We start from the raw sequence: 4,960 nt of genomic DNA, 5'->3' as shown, positions 1-4,960 counted from the left end.
ACATGCACATGTTGGGGGAGACGCACACACGTGTGAGTAGGGGTTCTCAGTTTAAAAGGTTTAGACGAGAATGCCATACGCACAGCTGGAGAGGTGGCTCAGCTGTCCCCAGCAGTTGCTGACCTTGCAGAGGACCGAGTTCAGTTCCCAGAACCCAACACCGAAGGGTGGCTCGTAACCACCTGAAACCTCAGTTCTAGGAGCTCTAATAGGCACTCACAGGCTGCACAGATATTTGTGCAGGCCATGTATGCATGCACATAAAGAAATATATATATAAAATCATATTCAGGTAACTTCCTTTTAAAAAAATTTAAATTTGGCTTTAATTAATTAATTAATTAATTTATTTATAATATGGAACACTTCACGAATTTGTGTGTCATCCTTGCACAGGGGCCATGCTAATCTTCTCCGTATCGTTCCAATTTTAGCATATGTGCTGCTGAAGCGAGCACAACATTTTTTTAAATTTATTATTATTATATTAATGAGTACACTGTCGCTGTCTTCAGACACACCAGAAGAGGGCATCAGATCCCATTACATGTGGTTGTGAGCCACCATGTGGTTGCTGGGAATTGAACTCAGGACCTCTGGAAGAGCAGACATTGCTCTTAACCGCTGAGCCACCCCTCCAGCTTTATTTTATTTTTTGAGACTGGGTCTCCCAAGTCTAGAACTTGCTCTGTGGACCAAGCTGGCCTCACACTCCCAGAGATTTGCCTACTGCCGGTGCTGAAAGTTGGGATTAAAGGTCTGTGCCACCACCACCCCTGGTTTATATGAGGTTTTTAAGGTAGGAATTGCTGAATCACTTCTTTGCATCCCCTTGATGGCCTAGCCTAATGGTTAGAACATACAAACTGATGACTTCCAGATGCTGTACTAACAAGGTCAAACTTTGCAGGCGACATTTAGTTCCAGACAATCAAAATTTTGATGGAAAAAGAAAGGAAAGAAATCAAGTCTGTATCTTCAGTCCCTCTGCCTTCCTGCCCTTAGCGGGGTTTCTCAGTGTAGCCCTGGCTGTCCTTGAACTAGCTCTGTAGACCAGGCTGGTCTTGAACTCAGGGATTTGCCTGCCTCTCGAGTGCTGGGATTAAGGGTGCGTGCCACCACCACCCAGCACCTTCAGTCTTACGTTGGTCAAGGTAGCATCTTCTAGCAAACACTGATAAGTGTTGTGGGAAAGCAACTTCACACAGATCTCACCAACCTTTGTGTATGTGGGGGCAGATCACTCAGTTACTGTCACATACGACCTCCTCAGGACGTCATGAATCAGTGACACCTGCTTGGTTTTAACCTGCTGAGCATGATTGCCTTGAACCTGGAGGGTCATAGATCCAGCTGTTTCCGAAGCCATGGGACCTGCCATGTTTTGCTTATGCCCTTCTAGCAGTGTGGGACACTGCTGCTTTCGAGTAGATCCTCATACTGACTCAACACACTCGGGTCAGACTAAATCTTCCTTCACGTGCGTGCTTCAGTGGTAGGAACAGGGCTTCTAGGGTCCCTGGCAAGTTTTTGCTGTTGTTTTTGATATTGTTTTGTTGCCTCCCCTGACCCCGCAGGAAAAACACCTTAGGCTACTTAGGACTATTCCCATAGTCTTTATTATCCAGATGTGTGTAATACTATAACAACAATAATAAATTATAACACATCTGGGTATTACTATTATTATTACTACTACTATTATGCTGCTGCTGCTGCTTGTTTGTTTGTTTTGAGTCAAGGTCTCCCTCTGTAGCCTAGATGTAATTTTTGAGGCACAGCCTAGTAAGTGGGGCTAGGCGTCTCTCTTCTACTCTGTGTGATTTATTAAAGGACCCCGAGCATGGAATTAGTGTTTGTGCAGTATCTGGAGAGGGCAGAAGAGGCACACACACACACACACACACACACACACACACACACACACACACACACACACACACACACACACACACACACACGAGAGAGAGAGAGAGAGAGAGAGAGAGAGAGAGAGAGAGAGGAGGGTGGCATTGGAATACCCCCCCCCCACACACACACATACACACACACACACACAAGCTGAACTGCCCCAAATGGGTGCTGGTAACTAAACCTGGGTCCTCTGGTATCTGCTGAACCATCTCTCCCATTGGCTGCTCTAATAGACCAATGTTTCTCAACCTGTGGCTTGGGACTCCTTTGTGGGGTGGGGCCGCATACCAGGTATCAGATTCCCTTTATCCACTTCTGAAGTAGCAACATAATAACTTTATGGTTGGGGGGGGGTCACCACAACAGGAGAAGATGTATTAAAGGGTTGCAGCATTTGTAAGGTCGAGAAGCACTGCTACAGATAAATTGCATTGCAAAATGTCCATTGAGTTTATAGACTGAGAAATCCTCTCTCCTCAACAGGAGTAAGGGGCATGATGGCTCTTAAAAAAAAAAAAAAAAAAAAAAAAAATCTAGCTCAAACCAAAATTTAGTGTTTTGATGATAACGTGAGCTTTAAAAGGCAAAAAAATAAAGCTATAAATTTAGAACCCCAGTGCTTTACAGCACTCCAACTTACTTCTGATTCTTATCAGTGAGCAAGCCAGTGATTTACATCTGAAGCAGGGCTTGTGTTTTCCTGCCTTATGTTTCTCTTTCCTTCAGCATTATCTTATGCCTGCACTCCAGTGTATCGGCCCAATCTAGAAACAAAATTTCTGTTAATAGCAACACGACATTCCATTGTCTCAAACCGTCAGAGCGTGGACAACCTATTCCCAATTTTGGGCATTGATTTCCATCCCATTTTTCCACTGTTATGAATGGTGTCACTGTAAAGATTATTGTTTTAGTTGGTCTCATCTCTCTTTTGCATATTTCCTTGAGGGTATATTTCAGAAGCGGGAGGTTGGGTCTGAGGATCTGAGTCATTTTGTAGCTCTCTTCATAAGTGACCACACTGACTCTAGGGGGATGGAGACTTTTCAAACGTGCCAAATTGGATACAGGGCCCTGAGGCACTGGAGTTGAACTGGAAAGGCTAGGCCCCTCACTTTGTTTGGGGTCCCATCCAAAGGTCCCCTTCCCAGGCTCCTACTCACTGCAGCCATCTAACTGTGGGGGAGGAATGTCAGGAAAACCACCACCCCTGGAAAACCTGTCTGGAAAGATCTCAAAGTTCAACTTCAGTCTTTTGGAGGAGGTTTCCTGCCTCTCTCTCTCTCTCTCTCTCTCTCTCTCTCTCTCTCTCTCTCTCTCTCTCTCTCTTCTTTTCTTCCTTCCTTCTTTCTTTTCTTCCTTCCTCTTTCTTTCTTTCTTTCTTTCTTTCTTTCTTTCCTTCTTTCTTTTTTCATTCCTCCCCCTCTCTTCCTTCCTTCCTTCCTTTCCTTTTTTGAATCTCTGCAAGCATTCTTGCTCTGTATTACCATGTGACATCTTTTTAAGAACCCTTCGTAAGATGTCCCAGAAGCAGGCATTGTCCTTTGAACTTCCCAGCATTCAGAACTCTGAATAAAATGCATTTTTGCTCGAATGTGTATGTGTGTGTGTGTGTGTGTGTGTGTGTGTGTGTGTGTGTGTGTGTGTGTGTGTGTATGTGAGATAGAGGGTCAGACCAGAGCCCAAGCTGGTTCCCTTAGTGTTCCAGTGCTGTGAAGAGACGCCATGACCAAGGCAACTCTTACAAAAGGGAACCTTTAACTGGGGCCGGCTTACAGTGTCAGGGGTTTAGTCCATTATCATCATGGTGGGAAGCAGGGCAGTGTGCAGGCAGGCATGGTGCTGGAGAGGGACCTGAAGGGTTCTACATCAGGATCCTCAGGAAGAGAAAGTCTGGCTTGGGCCCTTGAAATCCCAGTGTTCCTCTCGTTTTCCAACAAGACCACATCTCCTAATTTTTCCGAGTAGTGAGCCTCCTTGATGATGACGTAGTCACATTTATGAGCCTATGGGAGCCATTCTTATTCAAACCACCACACTGCTCTTCCATTGTTATTCAAACCACCACACTAGTCTTAGTGACTCTCCTGCTTCTGTCTTCCAAATGCTGGAGTTACAGATGTGTCCCACCACATCCAGCTAATTTTCACCCCCATGCCCCTTCCTCTCCTTTTTCTTTTGTTTTTTCAAGACAAGATTTCTCTGTGTAACCCTGGCTGTCCTGGAACTCACTCTGTAGACAGACTGGCCTCAAACTCACAGAGATCCTCCTGCCTCTGCCTCCTGAGGACTAAGAATAAAAGTTTGTGCTACCACCGCTAAATTTCATTCTTCATTTCTCTTTGCATTTAATTTATTTTGTGATGTTGGGGGAATGGTATGTATATAAGTCCTCAGTTTTCATTCCTTTGTCGTTGCTCTTGTGTTTTGAGACAGGCTATCACTATGTTGTCTTGGGTAGGCTGGAACTTGTAGACTAAGTGGCCTTTGGGTCTTAGAGATCCACCTGCCTCTGCCTCCCAAGTGCTGAGCTTAAAGTTGTGCACCACCAAAGCCCATCAATTTTTATTCTTTTTAAATTTCCTGACCTCAGCCTCAGGGATTTTGCTACAGCAACAGCACATAGACTATGGGGCACATACACTTTAGCATTTGTAGGCTATGCTAGGCTTGGGGCATGTGCTGTGGTTACTTGCCAAGCCAAAGATGTCACATCAGGAAGAACATCTTTAGTCTTTCTAGATGGATTAGAAATCCAGGGAGAAGGGCTAAGATATGGCTTAGTGCATAAAGGGGCTTGCCACCAAGCCTGACCACCTGAGTTCAATCCTTGGGTCCTACTGGTAAGAGAGAGAGAGAGACTATAAAAGTTGTTCTCAGTCCACACAAGCTCTGTGGCACTATGTGAGTGCACACACACACACACACACACACACACACACACACACACCATGCAGACATGCACATACTAAGTGAATAGGTGGAAATTTTGAGAAAAAAAATTTAAGAAAAGAAACTCAGAGTGAGTGGTTGACAAAGAGAAAGG

General features: G+C 44.8%; 1 non-coding gene across 1 annotated transcript; it reads right to left on the bottom strand.

Moving 5' to 3' along the window:
* Nucleotides 1-351: 351 nt before the first annotated feature.
* On the bottom strand, nt 352-458 carry LOC116915163. Its single transcript, XR_004389825.1, has one exon. It is a non-coding gene; the product is annotated as a U6 spliceosomal RNA (small nuclear RNA).
* Nucleotides 459-4,960: the final 4,502 nt, after the last annotated feature.

This window comes from Rattus rattus, chromosome 13 (assembly GCF_011064425.1).
Source record: "Rattus rattus isolate New Zealand chromosome 13, Rrattus_CSIRO_v1, whole genome shotgun sequence".
Taxonomy (NCBI): domain Eukaryota; kingdom Metazoa; phylum Chordata; class Mammalia; order Rodentia; family Muridae; genus Rattus; species Rattus rattus.
The sequence above is the reverse complement of the archived record's forward strand: the minus strand, read 5'-3'. Positions and strand labels throughout refer to the sequence as shown.